Source organism: Scyliorhinus torazame, chromosome 5, assembly GCF_047496885.1.
Source record: "Scyliorhinus torazame isolate Kashiwa2021f chromosome 5, sScyTor2.1, whole genome shotgun sequence".
NCBI lineage: Eukaryota > Metazoa > Chordata > Chondrichthyes > Carcharhiniformes > Scyliorhinidae > Scyliorhinus > Scyliorhinus torazame.
In genome coordinates, this window is record NC_092711.1 from 128,028,374 (window position 1) to 128,045,706 (window position 17,333).

Below are 17,333 nucleotides of genomic sequence, written 5' to 3' on the forward strand. Positions count from 1 at the left end.
CCCTTCTTTTTTCATTCTATGATAACTACTATTCCACCTCCTAACCAACATTCCCTTTCGCTACCCGCCGACAACGGGACACCATTGTCGTTATGGCAGATGCATTGGCCTGACGTCTGGGTTACGCTACACCTCCGTTCCGTGCAGGTGGAGAACAGGCATGTTATATTTTCTTTCACCTCTGCCACGAGGGTCTCTATTGGTAGAGAAATGTTTGGGTAGGTATTCCCCCTAATGGTCAAAAAGTGTGCTAACAATTCGCCAGACCAACAATAGTCCTGTTGCTGTCTCGGTCCAAATTTGGATTTTGGTTAGGAATACAACTTCCAGTGTCCGTTATAAACATCCCCGGGTTAATAACCTGTATCAATGTCTGGTCTGAAAGACCGTCCTGCAATTCATTACATTCCGTACATAAACACCTCATCACATTTTTACAGCCACTGGCTCTCCGTCCGGGTTCCTTCTGGTTTGATGGTCACCAGTTACGGGATGTCATCTTGGTGATGGGCCGAGTGTATTGGCATCATCCGAGCCATAGTCATCTTACAACACATATTAAGGCATCCAATGATTATACAGTATACAATTATAATAAGTATTATCAATCCATGCATCAGGTAAAACCCCATGACCGAGCTATGAGAGCTAACTCTGAGCAGAATCCTGCTTTAGGATTTATATCCCCCTTCTAGTTGTACTGACTAGCAGCTATCCTCGATCCTTGTCATGTGTGTGTACATGTCGTGATTTGTAAACTGTGCACGGAAATCAATTGTAAATTCATCCATCCCGCAGACCAGTGTCGATAGACTCTTTGTATTGTTCTTTCCTCAAGTCCAATCACCATGAACCATAGTTGTCGCTACTCAGGAAGGTAACAAATTAGCTATATCCGTGTGTTCCACTATCTCCAAGGCATCTGATTACCTTGGGGTAGCAGCACTGTAGAAGCTTCCTCATGTCCCTTAGAAACAGCACACAACTCTGTCCATCAGCAACCAAAAAGGTTTTTAATCCCTCACTGGTATTTTTTTTGGAAGTGCTTTCCATTTCTCATTGGAATGGTAAATTATGATATCATGTACTATCCACTGATTATCTTGCTTTATGAATTGCAGAAGCTCCAATCGATCCTGTTTCTATTCCTGACTTCCTCACACTAACGTCTAACATTGGACTGAACCATGTAGTCTGCCAGTCCTGGTTAACTTGAGACAATAACTCCGTTTTCTTCAAATCCCTTTTGTCCGTTATCATTTTCCTCACAGCATGGAGTGTATACTTGCCATTATTTGTTTTTTTTTTATTTTGCAATAACACCACTTGCACATTTAATACAGTCAACTTTTGGGATTACAACCCAATTGAATCCATACATAACAGTCCCTAACAACTTACAGGACATTTTGTCCGTAATATCTATTACACTCTCCAATGCAATATTGTTTGCTGCATTGGTTACACATTTCCCACCGTGGCATCAAGCTGCCAACATTCTTAAACTATTGGCATTTAAAATGCGGGGGTTCCTCGTCAGTCGCTGCCGTCTGCCGAGACCCTGAATAACTCCACCGCGTAGTACATACCCCGTGGAGACCACAGATCACCCATCAGCTAACGTTCAGTTCGAGATGTCTGACCGAGGTTTCACTATTCAGGAATAATTTGATATTTTGATTTGTTTCTAACCTGTAAGGTTTTTCCTTCGGGCTCTGTCATTTAATTCCCTCAATTGTGTAGTCAATTGTATCATTAATTCCCCCTCACTTCCCCCCCCCCCCCCAAATACTGTCTAAAACATTCTTCTCTGGAGTGTAGTTCTCGTTCTTCGTCTGTGTTATTTTTACTTAATCTGAAAACCAAATGAACAGGTCAAAGGCGGAGAGGGCCCTATTTCTTAATTTGTATCTTTCTATTCTTGTTTGGATGTTCCAGAATTGCCCTCTCCAGGACTTCCGGATTTCCATTTAATTCCTTTTTTTTTTTTTCCCTCACCATTGATGTACATCATACGATTAAGGCCTGTTAGGCCTCCTCCTCCTATCGTTGCACCCGAGTGAGACTCGAAGAATCTCAAACTCCTCTTTTGCTAACTCAGTGATCCAAGCGGGTCGAAACTTTCCCTGATGCATGTCGGATATTGCTACTGCATTTACTTTAATTTCTCTCATTTTGATTACGATCGGATTTGTATGAAAGTAATTTCCAACCATGACATTTACACTTTATCATCTGCCCTATCGATGCTGCTAACAGGTTTCAATTCCCTGGCATCCCGCTCCACTGATTACATAGTAAGTGCAGTAAACCCCTGCCACTCACAACCAAACATTCCTTTTCCCTTGTCCGAGCAGTTTTGGGATCTGATCTATCCTGTGGCACGGCATCATTGCAGTGATCCATTCTCCAAACACTGTTAAGCTAATTTTACGTCCCCGGGTCATCTCAACATCTCTTAAACTACGTACTCCCTCACTAATTGGTACCACAAGTTTGTCACTTCTCCACAATCCTGCACATCCTTTCCCAATCACTTCGTCGTCAGCTAGGTTTTCTCTGCAGTAATTACAATTTGTCATTATCACACCATCCCATGGTCAAAAGCTATCATGTGGTCACAAACTTCAATCATCAGTGTTGCCTGATGTTTCACAAAACAATCATGACAAACTGCATTCCCCAAATTTCCCTGGGAGCCGAAGCATTTCCCCATTTCTGTTGTTCTAAATGCAATATCAACTCACCTGAATGCTCTATCTCTGCCATTCTCCTAGGTTTCATATGATTACTCCTTGTCCAAACGACTGGGCTACAAAATGTGCCACATCCTTGACATGATGTTTCATTATGTTGACAATGAATCACTTTAAACTGGGGTCCATTAATGTGACCTATCATCACATATTCTCAACTCCTTACTGATTACGTTTCTTTGCTGCCGATAGGTTGCTTATGGATTATAATAATCCCTGTTATTATTGAATTGGGTCGGATGTTTTAGTTCTGATACAATCCCTTTGCTCCCGATGCCGCTGATTTTCTAATTCAACGTTCCCCATGCTGCTATCAGCTTTGATTAAAAAGTACAAATTACTTTTGCTGCTCCTAGGAAAAAGAGGGCCTGCATAGTCTAGTGACCATTCTTCCATCGGGGCCTCAGTTTTTTTCTACTCCCTGTTTCTTTACTCCCTGTTTCTCCACCATTTTCCTTCCTGAATTTCTTTTTAAAAAATGGATGCCCATCTGGCTTGTTCTTCGTCCTCAACTTTACTACCATCTGTATACCAAGCATTTCCCAACTCTGTTCTGCTAACTGATTTATCAAGTTTCCTGTCCCTTTTTAATGTTATGAATAAACATTAAGGCAGGGTTTAAAAGAATGGTTTCCATCTTTCCCATCCAGCTGTATTCTCACCTTGCTGGCAAACCTGTCTCTTGGTCAACTCTGTCAATTCTAGAAATTCAGTTGTGACATATATTTTCTCCCCGGCTGATAAATTTTCAATCTCTGCTATCCTTTCTGTTATGGCTGCCAGAAATTTCGCGATGTCCGAAAACCTTTCTTCAGCCCTTGTCCAATTTCCTGTCAATGTTTGATGGGTGTCTGAGTACTATGACTAGCGAGCACCATATCATATCCATTTGTATACAGATCAAATTTAATGCTCAAATCGTCCTCTTCATGTCTCTCCTCTAATGGCCCGGATGTTGCAACAGCTGTTTTTAATTGGTCCAAACTCCTCTGTGCTTCACTGGTCCACCTAAAATCCCCTTTCAAAGTTTCATAAATGGGTCTAGCATAAAGACTAAAGTCTTCCACTACTGATCTCAAATACCCCCAAATTCCCATGATTTACTAACCCCCGTTTCATGAAACGGGCGCTGCGATTCTAGCAGTTTTCTCTCTCATCCCAACATTGGCTTCCCTAACTGCCTTTGATACTGAATACCCTAGATAGTCGACTTTGCTCCTGTCAATCTGGCATTTCTTCAACCCTATCTTAAATCCTGCTTCATTGTGTTTTAAGAATTTTGGTCACTCTTTCAACATGAGTCCCCCTGATCATCATCTCCAATTAACACATCATCAATATATACTAAAGCCAAATCATCTTTAATCAGCTCCCTTACTATTGCCTGAAAGTGGTTTGGGGAATTAACATATCCTTGCGGCAATTTACAGTATACGTAATGTTTAGTGCCAAAGGTAAATGCTATCTTTTCCCTGCTGTCTGGGTCTAACGGAACACTCCAGAATCCGTTGGCTAAATCTCTGCTAGTTAAATAAGTTTTGCCTGCCACCTTCTCCAATGTAGTTTGTGGATTTATTAAAGACCATTTATCCTTCTCTTTTTTTTCTTCTTCTTTTGTGACCTTATTTAATGCTTTGTAATTCATTACCATTCTAAATGTACCAGCAGGCTCGCTAACTGAAGTGGGTTATTTGTCGATGCAATGTGACTTCTTGAATGATTCCCTGCTGTTCTAACTCTTTGATCATTATCTCCAGTTCACATTTGGCACCTCGGGTCAAGGGATATTGCTTTTACGGCCTGTATCAGTCTCCCTGGATTGTGTGCTGGAATTGTGTGCTGACTAACCCTGTGTCATTCTTTCTATTGCTAGGTTTGCTTTCCTTCTTACCTTTGCGTTATCAATTGGTTTTAATATCTTAATTTTTTATTTCTGCATATATTTTTATTAATCTTTCCCTGCCATCAGATTCTCATTTCCTGATGCTGCAAGTAATATTCCTAATCTAAGCTCCGGTCCCATATCTTTATTCCCTAAAACTCCGTCTGCAATGTAGTTCACATTCTAAACTTCATTTCTTCTGCTAGTGACTTTCTTGCAACTCAGCGGGCACTAGGACCCGGTGGAGCTGTGCCATATCCCTTCCACCGACTACCTCCTAATATTGCTCTCATTGGTCAGCGTGTTTCTAGCCCCTTACTGCCACAATGCCCCTCTCCACTATCCCAATGTAACACGAGGCCATATTTTAATTAATTTTCCTTGAAAGCGGTACCCTGCTACAGTCCCCATTCTACCTGCTCTCGGGACTGCCTACCCCCCTGGGGTCAGTGCTTGCAGCACCCCCTCAAGTTCTAAGTGCTTATACACCAAGGCCCTACAGTAGTCGAATAGTCCCCAGTACTTGCCTAAAATGGCCTTCTTCCTTCCCCCTGTGTAATCTTAAAATAAAGTTAAAAATCCATCGCCTTTGCTATATGAAAATCCCTGAATCTTAAATTTGACGTGTAGTGAGTTTACAGAGAAAATACTGAAATCTCTACAAATTTTGGAGCACGGAACAAAATGTTTTAAATGTAGGTACATCCTGGCTGCCTCTAACAAAGGAGCCAATGCATCCCACCCACACCGAATGCCTGGTCTTCGCATTTCAATTTTAGATTCCTTTGTTCTCTTCCCCTTTTATGGGGGCAGCCAAGACTATGCCGAGTTCAACTAATCATTTACAAATCCCAATTTATACATTTTGATTTTGCTTTTCGTTTACTTCCCGAGACTTGTGTTCTAAATAACTTCCACAATGTTAATCATTATTACTGATTTTCTAAAGAACTTTCAAATACTTACCCCATTTTAAATCTCACTTTAACTGCCGTGTGTGCCTCCTAATTGATGGGAAACTTTGTTTTGCAAAACACAACATTTTAAAAACAAGGAATACCAGAGAAAGTTCACAAATTCTTATTAAACACACACACTCATTCATCCACCGAGATCTCCACTCAAACGAAAGGACTTCAAATCATTATGCTTTCATTCATTTCAACCAACTGGACAATAAAAGTTTGAGTTTGTCAAGAAAATACAATCCTGAAATTTCCTAATCATTTCCAAGTCTTTGGTTCCCCCTAGTGGCCATTCATCTCCCAACTTTTTCACTTGAAAGACATATCTCCCCCTAACAAAATCCAACTTTAGTCAATTCTAATTGTACGGCATTGAATTGTCTCCAGAACATTCCCTCAGTGGTCTTAACTGAATTGTCTCTGTGCCTCAACCCGTTAAAGACCTTAACCGAATTAAAGTGTAATTCAATACAATCAATTTTAATTTTCAACCCATATGCACGGAACTGGACTATCACAGCGATATTGCCTCAATTGCTAACTGAATTATCGCCCGATGTTCCCTCAATTCCTGTTTAATGTACCTCAACTGTACCTACATCGACTGAAGCAAGCTAGACTCACTCTGATAACACAGGACACCAACACAGTCCCTGAGATTCCCAGAGCGAGTGAACAAAAGAAAGGCAAACATGTGCTCTCAAACACATTCACGCAGTATCAAGTTCCACATACACCTGACCAAATAAGGTAATGGTACGAATACAAGATTCTTATAGGTCCTTTTCCCACATTCCTTGACCTGGCCATATAAGCTGACCCTGGGGCCTCTCTTACCCAGCATCCTCTGCAGCATCCTCTGCACAAAGAACCGGTCCGAATGGCTGCCCATCCCCTCTTCATGCTTTGCGAAATCCCAGTTACAGGCAATTACAGACTGCCCCCCCCATTTTCTCCAGCCTAAGCTAGAGATGTTTAAAAGTCCGCTAACCTAACTCCTTATTCTACTGTAGTAAGATTTTACTCCTAACTTGGCCTAACTACTTATCCCCTTTCTAGTACCTTGCTCTTTTGCTCCATTCCTCAATCAGAGACCTTTTAAATGTGCTCGCTGTCAGAAGAACTATAAAAGCAGAAAGGATTTACTGATACATCAAGGCATTCACACTGGGGAGAGGCCATTCACCTGCTCCAAGTGTGGGAAGAGATTAATTTATCCCTCCCCACCTTCTGAGTCGCTAATTTGTTCACATTGATCAGAGACCATTTACTTGTTCTGATTGTGAGAAAACATTTAAAAGCAAAAAGGATCTTCAGAAACATCAACACACTCACACTGGGGACAGGCCATTCTCCTGCTCCAAGTGTGGGAAGGGATTCACTCGGTTAGCTCACCTTCTGAGACACCATCGAGTTCACACTGGGGAGAGACCGTTCACCTGCCCTGTGTGTGGGCAGGAATTCATTGATTCATCCGACCTTCTGATACACCAGTAGGTTCACACTGGGGAGAGACCGTACACTTGCCCCGTGTGTAACAAGAAATTCACTCAGTCATCCCACCTTACAACACACCAACTTGTTCACACTGGTCAGAGACCTTTCAAATGCTCTGATTGCGAGAAGGGATTTAAAAGTGAATGGAATCTGCTGACACATCAGCGAGGTCACAGTGGGGAGAGGCCGTACACCTGCTCTGTGTGTGGGAGGGGATTCGCTCAGTCAAACAACCTGCTCAGACATCAGCAAGCTCACAGCCAACAGCAGGGGATGGATTCTGCTGTTATTGCTGCTGTGAATCACATCCAGGACTGAATGATGTCTGGACGCCTGTTTCCAGTGGGGTTCCACAGTTTTTTGATATATATGAATGAAACTCCAGCGCCTTTCAGGCACACAGAGGGAGAATTCAGAATGGCCGATTCACCAAACAAGCATATCTTTCAGGACTTGAGGGAGGAAACTGGAGCATGCGGAGGAAATCCAGGCTGACAGAGAGAACGTGTAGACTCCGCACAGGCATAATAATAATAATCTTTTATTGTTGCAAGTATGACGTTGAAAAGCTCCAAGTCACCACATTCCGGTACCTGTTGGGGTAAGCTGGAACGGGAATTGAACCCACGCTGCTGACTTTGATCTGCATTACAACTCAGTGACAGAAGCTGGGAATCGATCCTGGGACCCTGGCGCTGTGAAGTAACAGTGTTAACCACTGTGCTACAAAACGGTGAGAGATAATGAATTTCAGTGTGAAAACAAGACAAGTGAATGAATTATAAATAGGATGAGACTGAGAACTGGTGAGCAACAGGGAGGCATTGGAGTCCCTATCCCCAGGTAGCTGGATAGATCAGTCAGGCAGCCAAGAATCCTTTCTTGGACAAGGCCTGAAATATACCTGCTTTACTTATTTTAACCTGAAATTTATTGTTGCTTCAGTCAGTTAATAATGGAATAAATAAAGGCAATGACAGGGCTTCACATCCTGGTCACTGCATTCATCAATTATAAAGTGAGACGATTCATTAATTACCACAAAACTGAAATCAATCTGACCATCATTCATAGAATTACAGTTCGTGGTCCATTCATCAAATCTGGGGGATAAAGATGACGTTGGCATTGTAAGAGTGAAGATGTCTAAATTTTTCAGCCAATTAATCATTTGAGAGGTTTAGATACTAACTGTCAACAAAAAGGGTGGCACACTGGTTTGCACTGCTGCCTCACGGCACTGAGGATCTAGTTTCGATCCTGGCCCTGGGCCACTGTCCGTGTGGAGTTTGCACATTCTCCCCGTGTCTGCGTGGGTTTTACCCCCGCAACCCAAAGATGTGCAGGGTAGTTGAATTGGCCATGCTAAATTGCCCCTTAATTGGGAAAAAAAAGAATTGGGTACTCTAAATGTATTTTAAAAAATAATTAATAAAGACATTTCAGTGAATTCCTGATAAAAGTAAGGTGACTTCAGCTCAATGGAAGAAACTGATTGGTGAGAAGCTGATGAATCTTTATTTATTTTAATCTTAAATTTATTTTGCTTAAGTCAACAAATCAAATAACTAAAGGCCTGGCCGGGATTTGAGTCCTGCTCCACGTGGGAAAACCAGGAGACTTCTCATGTCCAGAACGCTCACAAGTGCAGGAAGTGAATCAGCTGGAGCAGCAGGAAGCAAAGGGCAGTGGTCGAGAGGTATGCTTGTGATTGGTGAAGTATTTCCAGTGGGATTCTAGATTTCTCAGGACATGATTCCATGCTTGAGTTCTATATCAATGCTTTAGACTTTAACATGGGGACAGGATTAAATCATTTGCGGTCCTCTTTTTGACAGTGAGAAAGAAAGCTGCAGACTTATTATTCATTTATGGGATGTGGCCGTCACTGGTTGGGCCAGCATTTATTGCCCATCCCCAGATGCCCTTCAGAACGTGATGGGGAGTTTCCTTCTTGAACCGCTGCAGTCCTTCAGGTGTAGGTACACCCACTGTGCTGTTAGGGAGAGTTCCAGAATTTTCTCCCAGCGACAGCAAAGGAACAGTGATATAATTCCCACCAGGCTGGTGACTTGGAGGGCAGCCTCCAGGTGGTGGGGTTCCCAGTGATCTGCTGCTCTTGGCCTTCTAGATGGTAGTGGTCATGGGTTTGGAAGGTGCTGACTAAAGAACATTGGTGAGTTACTGCAGTGCGTCTTGTAGATGGTACACACGGCTGCCATTGTTCTTCGGTGATGGATGGTTTGAATGTTTGTGGAAGGGGGAGCAATCAAGCGAGCTTTGTCCTGGATGCTGTTGATGTCTTGAGTGTTGTTGGAGCTGCACTCATCCAGGCAAGTGGAGAGTATTCCACTACACCCCTGACTTGTGCATTGCAGATGGTGGACAGGCTTTGGCGGGGGTCAGACGATAAGTTCCCCTTCGTAGGATTCCTTGTCTTTGACCTGCCCTGGTAGCTGCTGTATTAATGTGGTTCGTCCAGTTCAGTGTTTGATCAATGGCACCCCCTAGGATTGATTGTGGGGGATTCAGCGATGGAATGTCATCGAATGTCAAGGGGCAATGGTTAGATCCTCTCTTGGAGGAGATGGTCATTGCCTGACACTTGTGTCACACAAATGTAACTTGCCACTTATCAGCCCAAGCCTGGATATTGTCCAGGTCTTGCTGCATTTGGACAAGTCGCGAATGTCCTGAACATGGTATAGTGATCTGCAAAAATCCCCACTTCTGACCTTATGAAGGGATCATTGATGAAGCAGCTGAAGATGGTTGGGCCGAGGACACTACCCTGAGGAACGCCTCCAGTGATGTCCTGGGGCTGAAATGGTTGGTCTCCAACCAGCACAATCATCTTTCTTTGTGCCAGGTACAACTCCAATGAGCGTAGTTTTCATCCTGATTCCCATTGACTCCAGATTAGCTAGGGCTCCTTGATGCCGTACTTGGTCAAGTGCTGCCTTGATGTCAAGAGCAGACACTCTCACCTCACCTCTGGCATTCAGCGCTTTTGTGCATGTTTGAACCAAGGCTGTAATGACTGCAGGAAGACATCAATAGACTGATCAGCGGGCCAGAAAAGTAGCAAACTGAGGTCAATCCAGAGAAGCGAGGGGTAATAAATACATTGGGGGAGGACAAACACGGTAAAGGGAAAGAATATGAATTGCATGATAGTGAGGTGTAGAGGGACAGAGGGGCATAAGAGTGCATGTCCACAGATCCCTGAAGGTGACAGGAGAGGTAGATACAGTGCTGGTAAAGGCAGAGAGGATACTTTGTTATTCATGGTGACATAGAGTCCTAGAGCAGGGAATATTCCCAGCAATTTCTATTGGAGGAAAGACCTGAAACCCCTCTCTCCACAGATGTTGCCAGAGCTGCTGAGTATTTCCAGCATTTTCTGTTTTTATTATAAGATCAGGGAGGTTATACTGGAGCTGTCCAAAACACTAGTTAAACCACAGCTGCATTACTGAGTACAGTTCTGGTCACCACATTACAGGAAGGATGTGTTCATACCAGAGAGGATGCAGAGGAGATTGACAAGGATGTTGACACAAATGGAGAATTTTAAGAATGAGGAATGATTGGAGAGGCCGAGGTTGTTTTCTGTGGAACAGAGAACGCCGAGGAGAGATTAACTGAGGTGTTTAACATTGAGGGGCCCAGATAGAATGGAGAAGAAGGATCTATTTCATTAACAGATCAATAACCAAGGGGTTTAGATTTGAAATGAAAAATGAAAATCGCTTATTGTCACAAGTAGGCTTCAAATGAAGTTACTGTGAAAAGTCCCTAGTCGCCACATTCCGGCGCCTGTTCGGGCTGCTTTGCTGCTGGCCTGCTTTCAAAGCCAGCAATTTAGCCCTGTGCTAAACCAGCCCCTTAAAGTATTTAAAGTAATTAGCAGAGGATTTGGAGTTGAAGGGGGATAATGGATCTCTGGGTCTATTCGGAACTCTGGATATACGTTATCCCTTCTCAGGTCCCAAAAGCAAGAGGTCAAGTCTGTGCTTTTTGGCAAAATCCAGTTGAACTTTATTCGTCAGCTGTGCCACTGGGAAACTTGTTTTTATTACAAAATTTCGAAAGGACTAGCCCTGCAGCAAGCTAGTCAGATTAATTATCTTTAACGAATATAGAAGTTGAGTTTTCATTCAAATCATAATACCCCAGATAAAATAACTGGGTAATTGCAATTAGCAAAGCGAGCAGCAAAGGTTTCAGAAATATAGATGGAGTGAGCAAGAAGAGAAACAGAACAGAGCAACAGAAGCACTTTTCCATTCCGGTAAGTGATTCTTAAGAGAATTGTTATCTCAAAGTCTGGCCTTCATTTTGCTGCTGATTGGCTTTGACTAATTTATAATTGATCAATTCAACCAAAGTGTCTGTCCATCAATTTAAGAGATATGGGTATTTGAATATGTTGGTGGAATTTTCCCATTCCATCACTTGCCAATTTTCGAAATTATCGACACCTGCATCTCAACATTAATTAGAAAAAACACAGCCTTCATGGCATTATGACCGTTGACTGTCTATTACCATGGAAACGGGACTGCCCATGCTGGAAAAGCAGCAGCATACAATGGGGTCTTTTAGCTAGTTGGTGTCACTGTCCTTGCTTGTCTCAAGCAATTTGCAAATGTTAAAATCTAGGTTTAATGAAAGAAAACTAAAGTGTATGATCTGGATTAACCCTTAATGGGTTTCCAGCTATTGTTGCACTCAAGTAATGCTTAATATGCTAAATGAGTTCTCTTTTAAACCTTTTCCTTTATCACCTATAGCTAACTAGAAAAGCCAATTTCTATCAGTCCCCCCTTTTGATTCTTCTGAAGATTAATAAGATGAATCAAAATAATGCATAGAAATTAAGGAAGAAATGCAACAGGATCGAGGTAAGCGTGGGGAGGAACTCATTCACATTGTCTTGAATAGTTCACTTGTGTGAGAACAGCCTTCAACACTGGAGTGGGCAAAGCTTTGCAAGCGTTACAAGCATTCTGGAAGTATTTTAATCAAAAAAGTAAATTCAGTACAGTAACAATTCAGTAATGTTGGAAATTGATTATATGATTGCAGTAATAATTGGGTAATAATGCAATAATGCAGTAATAAAAGTTCAATAGTAGGAGCCTTGTTCAATGTCATGGGCTGGTGGTGCAGTTGGACCACTATGAACCACTTTGATTGATGGGGCATTATGGGTAGCCATACATTGGCCAATGCACCTGACCGGCAAGATCACTACCTAAATGACAAGCCAACAAATGAAAAATAAGAGAGGTCCCTGAATGATGGAAATTCCTGTGCCACCCACCCATCCAGAGAGCCATCCCCAAAGAGTGGTGTCAGAGGGTTGGTAAAGTTTCCCGACTTCGTCTGGAATATGTGTTGACAAGTTTTTGATTTCTTCTGAATTATCTGGGATGTAGGTGCAACACTCTGCACCAATCAGGCAGGTGCCATCTTTTTCGGCCAGCAAAATAGTCAAGTGCCATCTGATTCTGTAAAGCCACAGTTCGAATGTCTAGCATCTCGGCTAAAATGCTACTTCGGGCTCGGGCAGTGTCATTGGCTATTTTCTCTAAGTCTGCAGCCAATTTAATGTATTCTCCGGTCAATACGATGACGCCAGGCAGGGATGAGAGCAGAAAAGAATTTCTCAGCCCCTGTGATCTCACGTTTAGACCTCGTGAAGATAATGGTAGGTTGATATTTCTCAAACTGTGGGATGAGAGGTCCATGTTTTGAGTCTGCGTTTATAGCATCGGCTAGCGAAAGGGAAAGGGAATGGCGGATGAAGGGGACAATGAATCATAAATAGCACGCTCCTCTCCAGCTCACCGGGAGCCAAGGGTATGCAGTATTACCGCAGATGTAATAGGTGCCATTATAGGTAGAATATTGGGCAACCACTTGTGGGGACCAATGTTCTGTACAATTTGTCCCATCGGTGTGATTAGGTAGCCCTTTAAAGTCGATGGGATTCCCTTAATGTCCAGAGACCACTACCTTTCTTGTGTCATGAGTGCACGGTGTTCTGGCACTCGCATCCAATAATATTCACATTTACTGTATCCCGCATTCCATGCTCTATGATTATAGCCGATTAAACATATGGTCCCAGTATGATGATGACCAGTTGGGAAGGTTACTTGGGCTGGTTTCTGTTTCCGATCATAGACATGTTGATACCATCCCTTGAAAGTGTTTAATGGGCGGCCTGCAGATCGCCATCTCTGAACTTCATCGTTTATCATTTCTGTGGTTCTGGTGTCTCCGCATTGGGGAAGGGTGTAGTCGGGATTTTGGAAAATGTACCATTCTGCCATTTGGGATAAAGTAAAAGGAACAGGCTGTAGTGGGATACCTGCTTGGGAATTGGTAGGGATAGAAGAACACACCCAGCACTTAGAGACATTAAAGTCTCTGGCATCGGTATAGGATATGTAAAGGAACGTGTTAACATTGAACTCCTGGGTAAGGCCTGCTGGGCCAAACATGTAACTGAAAATCAATATTATGGCAAACACTTTTACAGATTCTGATTTTGGTAAGCACGCTTCACATGTGACGCGCGAATCCATGATTTATTTCCTTAGAGTTTCACCACTGACTGGGTTGTGTGTAATATCTGGTAGGGACCTTCCCACTTGGCTGCTAATGGTTTGCGCTGAATTTGTTTTATGGAAACGGATTTGACGGGCAGAAAGTCGTGGCCCCCCTCAGGAGGATCGCTCCACGCCGCCGACACCTGACAGCATTTGTTAAGTTTTGACAATAATTAAGCAAAGCATCACTCATCAGATGAGAGTCTGGCTTTCTTAAGTCAATAGTTCCTGGCAGTGACATGAGTCTGCCAGTGATGACCTCAAATGGGCTTAGGCCTGTGGTTCTCTTTGGAGTTGCTCTGATACTGCACAAAACTAGTGGCAAGGCTTGAATCCAATTCCTGCCTTCTTGGTTGTATTTGGACAATCGTTCTTTTAAAGTCCGGTCCATACGTTCCACTTGTCCTGATGTTTCTGGATGATAAGGATGTAGATTCCAATCGATGTTCAGTAACCTGCACACCTCCTGGCAAACAGCACCTGTAAAGTGGGTTCCATTGTCTGAGTCAATGCTAGCTGGTACTCCCCATCTGGGAATATAGTCTTTGCATAGGACTTTGGCTGTATGGTTGGCTGTAGCCCTCCTGGCTGGAGCAGCCTCGACCCATCGAGAGAACATATCCACTATTACAAGGATGTCAGTGTATCTTTGACATGTAGGAAGGGTGATGTAATCGACCTGTATGCTCTGGAATGGTCCTGCAGGGGCAGCTTTTAGCTGAGGCATTGCTGTTATAGGTCCCAAGTTGTTCTTTTGACAGGTTACACAGCGGTTTGATACCAATTGTGCATGTTTTTTTGAATCCTTTGTCACACCAACTTTTCTGAAATCGAGCCATCATCTGACCTGGGGCGAAATGTCCCCATGAATGGATCTGCTGGGCCAGAAATGGCATCAGTGCCTGTGGTGCAACTGTTTATCAGTCTGAACTTGTCTCCAAATATCATCATCAGACAACTGGATACCTGAGTCTAACCATAACCATTTCTCTTCTTGTGTAGAGTCATGTTGCATTTCACGTAGATTTTGTAATAAATTGGTCATTCCCAATTTGTAGATGTGCCTTGGTTCTGCTGACGAATCCCACTGGGAGGCAGCTTCCTTTGCTACTCGGTCTGCAAGGGCGTTTCCTTGTGCTTCAATAGTGTTATCTTCAGAATGGGCCTTGCACTTTGGAATGGATACTTCTTTTGGCAAAGTTATGGCTTCTCGGAGGTCATCATTTCAGTGGTGGGAGTCTGGAACTCGCTGTCTGATAGGGTCATAGAAGCAGAAATCCCGATCACTTTAAAATAAATGTCTTGGATATCCAATTGAAGGACTCGGACATACAGGGCAATCGACTGAGATCTGCAAAATGGGATTAAGCTGAATAGCTCCACTTCAGCCAGCACACACACAATGGGCCAGATGGCCTCTATCTGGACCAGAACTTTGAGCTTTTTACTCTGATAGTTGGAGTTTGTTTCTGATGATAATAACCTCTAAGGGACTGGAGTTTAACATTCTAGATATCGGTGAAATATATCAGCTGGAAAAACATGTTGTAGATTTTTGTCTTTCCCGTCTGAGTGTTTAACATCACCTGGCTGGAACTCAGAAAGGACAATCTCACCTCATAGAATTTACAGTGCAGAAGGAGGCCATTCGGCCCATTGAGTCTGTGCCAGCCCTTGGAAAGAGCATCCTACTTAAGCCCACACCTCCACCCTATCCCCGTAACCTAGTAACCCCACCTAACCTTTTGGACACAAAGGGCAATTTAGCATAGTCAATCTACCTAACCTGCACATCTTTGGACTGTGGGAGGAAACTGGAGCACCCGGAGGAAACCCACGCAGACACGGGGAGAACGTGCAGACTCCGCACAGACAGTGACCCAAGCCGGGAATCGAACCCGGCTCCCTGGTGCTGTGAATCAACAGTGCTACCCACTGTGCTACCCATGCATCCAAGCTCCCGGATTGTCTGTCTTTCTCTCTGGGTAAGATTCTGTTTGTCTCTTGTATTTCACTGTGACAGGGCGGAGACCTGATTGAAGGGGTTCAAACATGGGAGTTCTGGGAAAGATGGGCAAGGATTTGGGAGGTGGCAACATGTTCAAAGAGTTTGGAGAGGAGAGGGAGGTTGAAGATGGGGCAGTAATTTGTAAGGATGGCAGGGTCAAGGGTTTGTTTTATTGAGGAGGGGTTGATGATGGCAGATTCGAAGGACAGAGGGACAGTACCTGAAGAGAGAGAAATGTTGACAATATCCATGGACACAGGGTAGTTGGCTGATCAGTAGCTTCGTGGGAATAGGGTCGATGGAGCAGGAGCTGGATCTCATGGACAAGATGAGCTCTGAGAGGGCATGAGGGGAGATGGGAGAGAAATTAGAGAAAGATGTGGGTTCAGGGCTCGGGAAAGGATGAAATTTAGACACAGTTTGGTCCGGTGGGCTTGTGGAAGGGAGGGAAGCAGCAGAGGCAGCTGATCGGATTTACTCAATCTCAGTCACAAAGAAGCTCCACAAGCTCCTCACACTTCTTGTTGGAGGTGAGGATGGAAGAGACAGGGGAGAGCGAGAGTACTTCAAAAGGAACTAACTTGTGTCAGAGATATTGAAATGTTTCAACACGCTGCTTATGTCACACAAATCTAATTTATTTGACTTTTAGTCAGAATATTAGCCCCTGTGAATGGACTGGAGTTTGTTATCAGCAGAAAGAGACCCAAATGAACATGGTTCAGTCCTGAATTTGAGTAACAACAAAATCCATTCACTGGGTTACTTGTGGCCTCTTTGGTGTTTCAGCAGGTGGGCTGACTGAGTGAATCCCTTCCCACACTTGGAGCAGATGAATGGTCTCTCCCCAGTGTGAATGCGCTGATGTACGGTGAGGTTAGATGATTGTCTGAACCCAGTCCCGCAGTGAGAGCACCTGAACGGTTTCTCATCAGTGTGAGCACGTTGATGGCTCATCAGATCCCCAGAACTTTTATAGCACTTCCCGCAGTCTGGACATTGGAACGGTCTCTCCCCAGTGTGAACTCGCTGGTGCTGTTGCAGGTTGGATGACTGAGTGAATCCCTTCCCACACTTGGAGCAGGTAAATGGCCTCTCTCCAGTGTGAACTCGCTGGTGTCTCAGCAGGGCCGATGACTGAGTGAATCCCTTCCCACACTTGGAGCAGACGAATGGCCTCTCCCCAGTGTGACTTCGCTGATGTATATTGAGGTCAGATGTTCGTCTGAACCCAGTCCCGCAGTGAGAGCACCTGAACGGTTTCTCATCAGTGTGAACACGTTGATGGCTGATCAGTTCCCCAGAACTTTTATAGCACTTCCCGCAATCTGGACATTGAAACGGTCGCTCATCAGTGTGAACTCGCTGGTGACTCAGCAGGGCCGATGACTCAGTGAATCCCTTCCCACACTTGGAGCAGGTGAATGGTCTCTCCCCAGTGTGACTGCGTCGATGAGTTTCCAGTTGGGAGGGGGAAATGAATCCTTTCCCACAGTCCGCACATTTCCACGGTTTCTCCTCAGTGTGACTGCATTTGTGTTTCATGAGGCCTGATGATCGAGCAAATCCTCGTCCACACACACAGCACGTGTACGGTTTCTC